This window comes from Urocitellus parryii, unplaced genomic scaffold (assembly GCF_045843805.1).
Source record: "Urocitellus parryii isolate mUroPar1 unplaced genomic scaffold, mUroPar1.hap1 Scaffold_4514, whole genome shotgun sequence".
Lineage (NCBI taxonomy): Eukaryota > Metazoa > Chordata > Mammalia > Rodentia > Sciuridae > Urocitellus > Urocitellus parryii.
The window spans coordinates 1,065-13,287 of NW_027554029.1; the positions used below are offsets into that span (position 1 = coordinate 1,065).

The 12,223-nt window shown below is 35.3% G+C and overlaps 1 pseudogene; it reads right to left on the minus strand.

Annotated features, from left to right (window-relative positions):
• Positions 1-2,430: 2,430 nt before the first annotated feature.
• LOC144252554 (BOS complex subunit TMEM147 pseudogene) lies at positions 2,431-7,514 on the minus strand (annotated as a pseudogene).
• Positions 7,515-12,223: the final 4,709 nt, after the last annotated feature.

The window sequence follows — 12,223 nt, forward strand, 5'->3', positions numbered from 1 at the left end:
TTTGAGAGATTATGGTTGTCTCATTTCAGAACACACATAATAGTTACCTTTAGATAAGCTTTTATTTCCTTGCTGTGTGATTTCTCTTTTCTAAGCCTATAGGAATTGTCTTTGTTAGCTCAATACAGGAGTGGGTGGCTCACAGGTATGGGCTGGCTTCAGTTCCAGTGCATTCTCCAGGTACACTCTGTGTCCTTGGCAGAATCCTGGAGGACAGAAGCCTTTGTACAGCAGTACATGTCGTTTTTCTCTCCTCCTGCTTTCATGTTTGCCTAAAAGAATTAAATTCATGGCAAAATAAAGTACCGTTATGTGGTTATGTGGTTAATCTTTAGTTCACTGTGATTCAAATTTTTATTGGCTAGGTTATTCCACAATTTTTATGACCTGAGAGCTTCCTGATATGAATACATAATCCCTCCCCTCTCTCTTTCTCATGCTTATTTTATGGAAAAGAAGTTGAAGAGTTTGTGATAAGAAAGAATGTTAATTTCTCAAAGCACTTTTAGTTCTATATTCCTTATAGGAGAAAAAATGAATGAGAGAAAGGAAAGGTAAGAAAATCATACAGGAATTATAGAAGATCATTATTTTTTAAGCCAGAATTAAAACTAGAAAAAAGTATAAAATTCTCAACAATGAAAGTAGATTATTGAATGTGAGTCAGTGGAGAGCTTATGGGTTTATAATTCTTACCCCCATTCACTTCCATTTCTTAGAAGATTCTCCTGAGGTAGATTATGTTTTATTAGAATTAGTTTGGGTTAGGGATAAAGCAAAATTTTCCTAAAGTTGATCCAAAGAACAATAATACTAAGAGATATTCTTGAAATACAAAGGGAAGATTCTGCTTACTATATTATCTTGGAGATTCTCAATGCACATTAATATATTAATGAAGCTCTGAGAAGTAACTTAAAGGAACTTGTTTAACTCGATTTAATACAATTTCTCCAAAATTATTTAGGCAGAGAAAGTATTCTTCTTTCTTTAATAGTTGTCAATAAACCTTGGAGTTAAAACATTTGGGAGCATGCTGTGGTAAATATACCAAAGGTATTTGCATGTTAAAAATATAAAACTTGATGAATAGAGCATTTGTCAGATAATAGTCACTTGATAATGTTTTTATAATTTCAAGCCACTAGATGTTATTTTTTTTCATTTGATTATCTAAACAGTACTTTGGGATAATCAAGATAGGTGCTATAACCTCTGAACAGAAGAAATAAAACAGTAGGATAAGCAAATTCTCAAGATCACACATCTAGTTAGTTGAGGGTGTTGGGTATTAGTTAAGAAATATTTTTTTTTCAATTAGTATTTTTCCCCTACTGGTCTCACTTTACTGGATAAATGCCTAATTTATTTGGTGATATGGATGAGGACACTGTATATTCCAAACCCCCAAAGAATTACTAAAACTAAATGTGATGCTATCACAGTGTATCAGTAATCAAACCAACAGGCTAATAATGAAAATTTTGGTCAAGTTTCTAGTATTAGAAAGACCTTGAGAAACAAGATAAAGATGACATTTTAAGGAAGAGGCAAAATAAATTTTGACCAATGTGGCCTTTTTAACTTAGACTTTTAACAGAAGCCAAACGCTGGGATCATGGCATTCAAATTTTGGTATGAGACATAATGAGGCCAGAAGATAATATTTTGCATGGAGCCGTGAAAATGGCACTTTGAATTGTTCTTTCAAATATGAATACATATCATAATATATTCTAAAATTCCCACTAGCATAAAATGACCTATAAATTGACATAAATTCTATAACATTCCACAGTCTTTCAGGGCGCTACATCCTGCAGCGACCGCACTCATGAAAATGAGAACTAACCCATAAGATTAGCAAATAGGTAGTGAAAAGCAGCAGGAACCATCTGCTCAGACATGCATGCGTACAGTGACAGTGCTTCAGGAGCAAGTGCCTTGGAAAGGAGGCACAGCCCACCCCTTGCTGAAAGGCACATACTTGTACATTGTTTTAGGAATATTCCATCAGTGTAGACCTCTTACATACATTATATATCTATCTGTATCTGCATTCTGTATCTGCATTCATCCATCCCAGAAGACTTCAATATTCCAATAAGCTTTCACCACCCTTTAGGATCTTCAGTTCATTGGGCAGAAGAATCAACATTAGTTTAATATTATTCATAGGATATGTCTGAGTTTTTCACTTCATGACTTTTTAATATTAGATTAAAATGGGGGTAAAACATAGCATTGATTTGTTAATATTAAAACTGGAATTCTTGTCAAACAGAACAGGGTCTATAACCCTTTATTACTTTAACATTTTATGTACTTGGAAGAATACAATATCATGCACACATCTGATAGGCATTTAATAACTACATTTCCATTGATTCATGAATGTGGCAGGAAGCTAGATGCTGTCTGCCATACTTGTTCCTTTTTTTAATCATAAGGGCTACATTCACATTGGCAAGTGCCATCCCCAAGTCTGAATTACCTCCTTCCTGTAGTAGGTGTGTGCTCAAGGACAGAAAACTCTGCCTAGGATGGAGAAGAAAGGTAATCCTGTCTTTCCCATCCCCAGATTAGGAAGGAGGAAGGAGGAGAGAGGAAGACAAAGAAACACATCCATTTTAAAGATAAGTTGCAATGGCAGAGTGGCAAGGGCTTTATTCAAAGTATAAAGTGGATCACTGTTAAATTTCCTCACTGTCAATTTCTATTTTCCATTTTGATGACATCTCTAAGGAACTTCCTGCTGAGAGAGGGCGAAGTTGAGGGAAATGACCCTCAAGTCCTTGTTCTCCATTAGTATCCTGTGGACATTTTATAATCCTTTGAAAATGAACTTGTTACTTAACAGTATGAAGCTGGTATTACTCTCTCAGAGGCAAATAGTCTGGATTATCAACAGGTAAATAAATAGGATGAACAAATGAGATAATTTAGCTTGATCTTTAATAGATTTTGTTTTATTTTCATTTTGTTATTTGGTCTTGATTTGTGGATAAGTCACTCACTGACTTTAAGATTTTTTAAGTAAATATTCTCTCTGGCATATGGAGTTCAGTTTTAAGCTATGGGCAGAGGATAAAAAGATTGCTGTTGTAAAATTTATTGTGATTATATTGAATTTTAATAGTTCACTTAACTCCACATAATTTGTTTCTTAGATTACTAGATAATGGTTTTGAGGATGAGGCAATATTTTATTCTCATTTGTATCCCATCATTTGCATATTGCCTGGTAAGTGAAAGACTGAAAAAGCAAATGAATAGATTGAAACACAATATGTCATTAAAATACTCTTGCCTGTTATTATGTGCTGTTTTGAAATATGAATGTGGGGGCTGGGGTAGCTCAGTGGTAGAGTGCTTGCCTTGCATGGGTGAGGCCCTGGGCTCGTTCCTCAGCACCACATAAAAATAAATAAATAAAAATAAAGATATTTTGTGTCCATCTACAACTACAAAAAATATTTAAAAAATTAAATAAAATCTGAATGTGTACTAGAGCCTACTCTTCCTTACCCTATACTTTTCTGGGAATTTTTGAGATGGAGAGCCTATTTTGCTACTTATGAAACAGTCTGAGATCTTCTGTAACCTTGTAATAGTTCAGAGTTAGAGACCTCTCTCTGGATTATGTCATAAAATCTCCTTTGTGTATGGATGTATATATTGCGTACCCTTTGCAATAATAATTGCATATTGGGGCTGGTGTTGTGGCTCAGTGGTAGAGCACTCACCTAGCATGTGCGGGTCACTGGATTCAATCCTCCACACCACATAAAAATAAAATAAAGGTATTGTGTCCAACTACAACTAAAACAAAATATTTAAAAATTTGTACATTAACATGGACTTTGAGATGGAGAATTGTTTATAGAGTCTAATTGTACAAGGGACAGGATATCTCAAAATCTTGCTTTACTTCTATTATTTACAAAGAAAGGTCAAAGAAAAACTAATAAAACCACTTTCTAAAAAATAAGACAATTCAAAATAACTTCAAGAATATTTAAATGCTTTTATAAACTACTGTTTTAACTTCAGTTGGCAATCTGAGATATACCAGAATTTCTATTTTTCCTAACATTTTCTAAAGTTGACTTTATTTAAATATATTTTAGTTAAAAGGTAGAAAAGGAAGGCTGTTTTGAAATCTCTGAAAGCCAAATAAGTTATTTCAAGATTATTTCTGAAAATAATTAAAATATAAATGTGTTTTAGCCAGATAGTATACAAGTGTAATCCCAGCAGCTAGGGAGGCTGAGGCAGGAGGATTGCAAAATCAAAGCCAGCCACAGCAATTTAGAGAGGACCTACGCAACTTTGCGTGACCCAGTTTAAAAATAAAAAAAAAAAATAAAAACAGGCTGTGGATGTGGCTCAATCTCAGCTGCCAACCAACCAACCAACCAACCAACCAACCAATCAAAAATACATTTTTCCCAACTGGTTGGATACAAGAAACAATGAGGAGTGTGAGTGTATTCAGAAGCTGTCTCATCCTGTCCTGTAAATAAGGTAAAATCATATGGAGTAAACAACCTTAAGTGATTTCTCCTGGTCTGAAGGATATATCAGATAAGCAAAGGAGAGCACTAAACAGTACCATATTTTAGAAGAAATATCAGTAATATGGCAAGACTAGAATATGTTTCCTGAGTTTAGAGACCCTTTGAAGTTTCAACTTAAGGACTATGTTTCAAAAGATATTTTAAATCACCTAACTGCCCAAGTTTACCTGAAAGTTTGTGTTCTTTGCTAAATTTAAAGAATTTTCTACTTCGAACCTAAAAAGTGTAATGATTAGAAAAACCTTTACAACTTATTGGAATGACCTCAGCATCAATTTTTTTTCTTTCTTTTTTTTTTTTTTTTTAACTTTCCAAATACTGTTTACTTCACTAAAACAACCTGGAGAGAGGCAGGGAAAAGGTCACCAGTCCTAGGAGTGCACATTGACAACGGCGACATACAGGGCCAAAGTGCTGAGGGCCAGCAGCCCTGTTACCACTGCTCGGGCCAGCAGTGCTGTCCAGCTGCCCAGGGAGCAGAGGTGGACGAAGGTCTCACTCCATGACAAAGGCCTTGTAGACACTAAGGAACATCAGCAGGAGGACAGCTGGCCGGAAGGTATGGTACAGGTCATAACGTGTTATCATCCAGACTTGGGCAGAGGCAACGATGTAATGGACCAGACTGATGTTGGAGTCAATGCTCATCTGGATGTATTTCCAGTGAAACTCAATACCCCGGGCTCCAACCCAGAGGGGGATGCAGCGGGACATAATGAGCTCGGCGGTGGCCCAGCCCAGGGCAGCAACCATGATCTTGTACTCCCCCTTGCCCGCATTCCGGGACATGACAAGGTTTAGGCCTATTAGGTCTGCCACATCCACGCTGGCCTTCATGAACTCCCCAATGAAGTCATAGATGCCACCTTCCCAGGTGGGGAAGAAAGTGGCCAAGAACAGCATAGGCCGCTGCACTTGTACGTGATGAAGTAGGGGAAATAGGCGAGGGCGAAGCAATTCCCGAAGTGGAACAAGGTCATGTCGCCGGCCGCCCGGTCCTGCCCGCGCGGGAGTCGCCAGGCGACCTCTTCCAACGTGGGTCTCTCGCCTCCACCGGCGCTCTCGCCCCAATTTTTTTTCTTAAGTGTCCACTTTTGAAAAATCTTTCTCCCCTGATAAAGGTTCATGAATCCATTCAACTATGGTCTTGATCAATGCTTATTTGAAAGTAAAACGCTTTGTTTAGATAATACAATTATAATGACCGGAGAGCATTTGTGGATGAATCTTGATATTTAAAATTACATTCTGCTTAGGGTAAATGCATTCTTGCCATGTCAGTGTGATTAATATTATTTCTCTCTTTTAATTATCTCACTTGAAGGAAATCCAGCAGGATGATCCAGGCTGACAAAATCAGGTCTCCCTCTTGCTTTCTAGTGACAATATGCACATTACATTCACTCTTCCCAGGAGGAATTAGGAAGTTTCCCATGGAGGGCTGACCTTGTAAATTCAAGGATGAAATAGTAAGCAAATGTCACAAAGTATTAAACAAAAACATACCCCGAATATCTAAATTCCCCCCTTGTATTGTCATTCAAAATATGTCAACCATTATTACTATTAAAGAATGTGATAATGATTCTTAATAGCAGTACAAATGTTTATAAGAACTTGATAAGAATATTATCAGCGTGGTCTTCCATTACATAAATGACCCAGTGTCATTGAGCTCTGGGGTATGTCTGCTAAGCTGTGTGTGTAAAAAAGTTTTGGGAGTTATATAGTGATAAGATCTTCTATTTTCTCCATCATTTTTGATTCTGTGTTTATATTCCATATCCTGTGTTTGGTATATATATGAGAGAAGGAACTCCCAGATACATTTTTGTGTTTTTCCAGATAAATTGTTCTGATGGACTCTATTTTATCAGCTTGCTCTGGTCTTAGTTACTATTTACATTTTACAGATTATCTAGTCATGTAGCCAGACTAATATGGCTACATCCAGTCAATCGATTTAGTTTCCACAGAAAGTTTTTACCAGATAGGAGGACATTTCATATGCTTCCACAACTGTTACAAAAAAATGCTTGCCATCTAAGTAAAAGACCTCTCATTTAGGAAAAAGTAAACCTCAACTCTCTCTTATCAACCACCGACCATGCACTATAATTTTTAAATGATGTTTTAGCAGAACGTTTCCTTTGTGCTCAATGACTTGTTTAAAATGCCACTCATCCTGTGGACCAAAGACTCCTGATTAGCTGTGTTAGATGACTTCTCTTAGAAACACTGCACAGTTGCACTTCAATGCTTCCATTTTGACACATCCTGCTAAGGGTTACACAAAGTCATCTGAAGAGGTTAGTAATGAAGAAGGATAAAGGAAAGGAGAGGAAAAGGTTTTGCAAGAAGCTGGAGATTATAAGAAAGAAATGGGAGTTTAATCAGGCTGATTTGATCTTTCTGAATAGGGCAAGGATCATGAAATGAGACAGCGTTTTCATCAGTTTGGTTATTTCTTTTAATGTACTAAGATATCGATTTGGGCTATTTGAATGGCAGAGTGGTAGATGTTGCTTATGTGTGTCCATTAGAAGGTGGGAAATACAAGTCAAATTCACATAGTATTCTTGTATTATATTTGTAGGCCAAGAGGTTTTTCTTTGAAGATAAAATGAAATTAGAGGATTAATTGTACGGGAGAATCACAGGTTTGAAATCATCCTTCGGTATCCTGATCATTACATGGAAAGTCTGCACTGTAATAATATTATAAGGAAATCTTCATTTTTTTTTCTGGCTATTCTCAAGAAGATCTCATTCCATAAGTTCTGTTTCCCTTTTCAGTTGAATTGTATTAGCTTTGTAAACCTATATTGATTTTCTTTCTTTGTTTTGCTTCTTATCCCCTCTCCCTGTATCTCTTTCCCTTCCTCCCACTCTCTTATCTTTACTTCTTATGCCCTTTTTTGTCCCTTGTCTTTCTTCCTGTTTATAAAATTAAAATAAAAGGATGACAGGGATTCTTTTTTGATACTTTATTAGTCTGGTTTCTGTGACTATAGAACTGAAATAATTTGGTTATTTGAATAATTCTTTTTAGGTATTTCTAATTATGTAAACACAAAACTAAAATGCTATACTGCAGTGTTCTTTGAATTGTAGACATATCTATTTATTATTAGAAGAATAAAAGTCATGGACTGCGTTGGGCTGTGTGTGTGTGTGTGTGTGTGTGTGTGAGAGAGAGAGAGAGAGAGAGAGAGAGAGAGAGAGAGAGAGAGAGAGTTGATGATCCACTGCTTTGTCCAGGCCTTACTAAAAGTCTTGAAAAATTTCTCAGCATCTAAGCATAAATACTACACTAATGACTGGTAATTAAGAAGCCCTTGATTATTTGGTGCCTGCTATCTTTTGATGGCATTTACTCCTCATACACCCTTGTTTAGAATCAAACTGCTGTTGTCCCTTGGTATCCATGAAGGATTGATTCCAGGACCCTTTGTGGATACCCAAATCTGTGGATGCTCAAGTGCCTTAAATAAAATCCTGGAGTACTTGCATGTAACCTATTAAAAACCTCTTGTATACTTTAAATCACCTCAGGATTATTTATAATACCAACATAGGTGCTATATAAATTGCATGTATACTGTATTGTTTAGTGAATAATGAAAATAATGCCTGTACAACACAGATGCAATTTTTAGAAAAATAGTTTCAGCCTATGGTTGGTTGAATCCTTGAATTTGGAACTTGCATACAGAGAGGGGAATCTCTACTCAATCTTCAGGTCATAAACAAAACATTTTTTTTCTAGGAGAACAAGCCAGTTTTTACATTGATAGTGTCTCCTAGCCACTTTTCTGTCTGAGAAACTTCTATTGATTTTTAGGACTCAGTTAAAGGGGAAACTTTCTTCCCTATCTGAGAAGAATAACTGTTCTCTCTCCCTTGCAGTCCCTAGTATTTGCCTGCCTTCTTGCCGCTGTTACTATAAGGCTCATGTGTCCTAAACACATAGAAGGCACATGTTTGTCTTATGTTTTTCTATTCTCCTGGTTTGAGTTTTATAATGCCTTGCATGTGGAATGGGATGATGCATTGCATGTTTGTTAAGTGGCTAACAACAATAAATGATAATGATTATTGTAATAACAAAATATTATATAGGCCTTAACTATATGGCAGAAACTGCTCAAAGTACTTTAGATATTTTAACACAATAAATGTAATCCCCACAACAGCCATATATATTTTTTCTTATTTTACAGATGAAAAAGCTGATTTGTAAAGATGCTAAATAATTCCTTAAGATCGCACTGATATTGGGACAGATTCAGTATTTGAGTTCAGAGAGGTAGTTCCTAGATCTCAGATACGAAATCTTCACCAATTCACTTGAAAAACTTTTTCCCATCTTTTTCAAGATTAATTACACTCTTAAAATAACAACATCAACAACAATTCCATTCATTTTATGTCTCCTACATATTTTCATATATGTATCTTACACCTCCTAAAAGCTGCTAATATGCAATGTTTTATCAAGCCAGTGTGTGTGTGTGTGTGTGTGTGTGTGTGTGTGTGTGTGTGTGTACTTTTTTCTTTCCGCTTGGAAGGGTACCCACTTTAACCCCTGAATTTATCTGCCTGGGAGAAGAAAAGGCATTGTGTGAGAATGTTCAACCATTAATATTTCTTTGAAGACCTCAAAGTCCTCAATACCAAAGTATACAAAGAAATGTAGGTTACACAGAGGAAAATTGGAAGAGCCACTGTTAATCGTTGTTATATAAACAGTTGAAAGTATTAGGGCCAGAATTTAGAGAGACAAAGCAGGTACTGAGACATAATAAACCAAAAGAAAAAAATAGATACTTGTTTTGAACAAAATCACAAGGTCCAATTGATCTTCTTTGTTGCTTTTTTAGCTTAATTCATAGGCAATACAAATTTTTATAACGGGAATAGCAATACAGATCAAGTTGTTTGGTTTGATATGGTTTCCTACCGAGATAAAGTATAAGATTTATGCATCTGCCTATGGTTTATGCATTACTAACTACAGGTCCACAGAAATGAAATGTCATGAGCTGCAACGTGTGCTTTATTACTTAATTTGTGACCTATCTTTGGATGGGACAGGGAATCAATGTCCTTTTATTAGTTTCCATATTTTGTTTTATGAATCCCATCCCTGAACAATCTGGCCATTGATGACTCTCTCATGTTAAATAGCTGGTAATCTAATGGAAAAAAAACTTGGCACAGGGGTTTGAAAACTGTTGTTAATGTGAAGGTAACTTAAAGTAACATGCAGATATTCCACAGTCCACAGAAAAGAAAGGAAACTGTACAATCACTACCAATGAAATGGAAATGGACAAATAAAACCAACCAAAATGAAACAAAGTTAGAATAGAGAGTAAGAGATAAATCAACTAGAAATAGCTACATTCAGCCATGTGCATCTTCATTTTGGCTTTTTTTCCCTTTTTCCCCCTTATGATTTCCTGAGAACTGAGGATTAAGATCTTATAATTTCTAGGCAACTGAAAAACACTACTAAATAAGGAGAAGGGGAAGAATTATGCTGGTGATGAATGAATAGGGACCATTTCTGGTGCCAGTTAGGGTCAAGGCAGGAACTATTCAAGTTCTCTCTTAGTCTCTATGGGATTCAACGTGAAATGTCTCAAACGAAAGGGAAATAGGTGCCACAGTAGTGCCATTGCCCACCACCCTACTCTCCTCCATATTAGAGTACATTTGATGTGGAGATATGGTACAGGATAGTCAAAAAGAGTATAAATTTTGGAGTTAAACCTCAGTTTAGAATTCTGAAACACTAGTTTAATGAACATCAGCAAGTTATGTAATTTCTTTGAACAATGACTTTATTATCAATAAAGTATGAAAACAAAATGCATTACTTTGAAGCTTAAACAAAAATGAACTAATACTATTTATGTCTATAAATACTGGTACAAACAAAAAAGCAGAATACCTTTTTATAAACCAAGGAGATTTATAAACTTTCTTGCATCATGATGTCAGTAACTTACACTACACAATTTAAAACAAATTGCTCAAAATACAAACTTAAAATGAGTAGAATTATGGGAAGAAAGAATATTTCCTTAAAAAATAACACAGTAAAACTGATATTCCAGGGAAAGTTTTTATTGTAATAAAGGATTTTTAGTATACTCAAATCACTACAGATTTAAGAATTTTGCATTCTTAATGTGAATCAAAAAATACTTTAAATACTGATGCTATTCTGTTTTATTTTGTTGTATATCAGGATAGTGAATTAGCCAACTAATTTTAAAACTTTGGCTTTCTCTATAATTTTGTAGCTTGTTAATCTCTCTCCTCCATCCCCAACTTTATATAACCCTATTTCTCATTCATTTGACATTTTGACTTTCAACAGCTATTGATTTAATAGGGTTCTAGAATGCTGTCCTTTTAATTTATATTATAAGATAGCGATGGGACAGCCAAGGAGGACTTTATTAGTAGTTATGGTTAGTTGAGCAAAGGTCAATATTAGAAGAGACGAGGCTGAGAGGTTGGATTATTAAAACAAAAGTAGGTGTCCTGATGTTGATATGGATGCAGCAGACCAGAAAACCAAGCTCTATATATGTTTCTCAAAACAAATCTTAGAATCCCAGTGGTCGTATTGGCTTCCTTGCAAAGGTGATTGTTGGATATTTAAGGTCAATGTCTATCTTCTAAGTGTACTGACTGTAGACAAATGTAATCCTCTGTGACTGTGGTTTAATATTTATAGTGGCAGTGATACAGAGCAATTCAAACTCAACCTACGGGGGATGCTTTGTCATTAACTAATTTTTCTCCAGGCTCTTTTGGATGTAATGACTTTGATGTAACACCAAAAGTAGATTCAGTAGCTACCTCTGAACTCTGAATTCCATTTGGATTCTTCTTGTGCCTCACTATGAAAATATATCTAACCAAAGTACCTGGGTGTCTCATTTTAAATAACAAAGACTAGAGGTATTTTTTGGGGGAATAACATCATGTTAAATGAGGAACTATGAATTAATCTTCAATTTAAAGCAAAAGAGGAAAAATCAACCAAGGGCTCATATCAGTATCATCCAGCAGCGAAACATAATGAGAAAAGCATTCACCTACTAATTTAAAAAACATGGATTAATAACATATATACTTGCCTATATGTCACAATTATTTGAAATATTTTATGACTTAAAAAGAGAGATGTAGAAAAAGAAAATCCTTTGAAGTAAAATGACAACTTTTTACAAATAAAGGCCTTGCAGTCTTGTTAATCTCTCTCTATATATATCTATATATGTATATATTTTTAAAATCAATGACTATGTGTCTTTTGTTTAGACTAGCATGACTTCTGAGAAATAGGGTTTCTTTAATACAAAAGAATGTCATTAGAAAGTCCAAGTAGGTTTAATTCACAGTCCGAATGCATCAATGGGAAAAAGAGATAAAAAACAAGTGTGAGGGACTCATTAATTTTTGACAACCTGATAGATATAAAATGAAATTGCACTATATATTTAATATATAATTCCCTGACTAGTACTTTGAGCATGTTTAATAGGTTTATTGGCAATTTGGGTTATTTTTCCATGACTCTCCTTTTCACCGTTCCTCTTTCTCTTGAGTAGTTTGTCTCT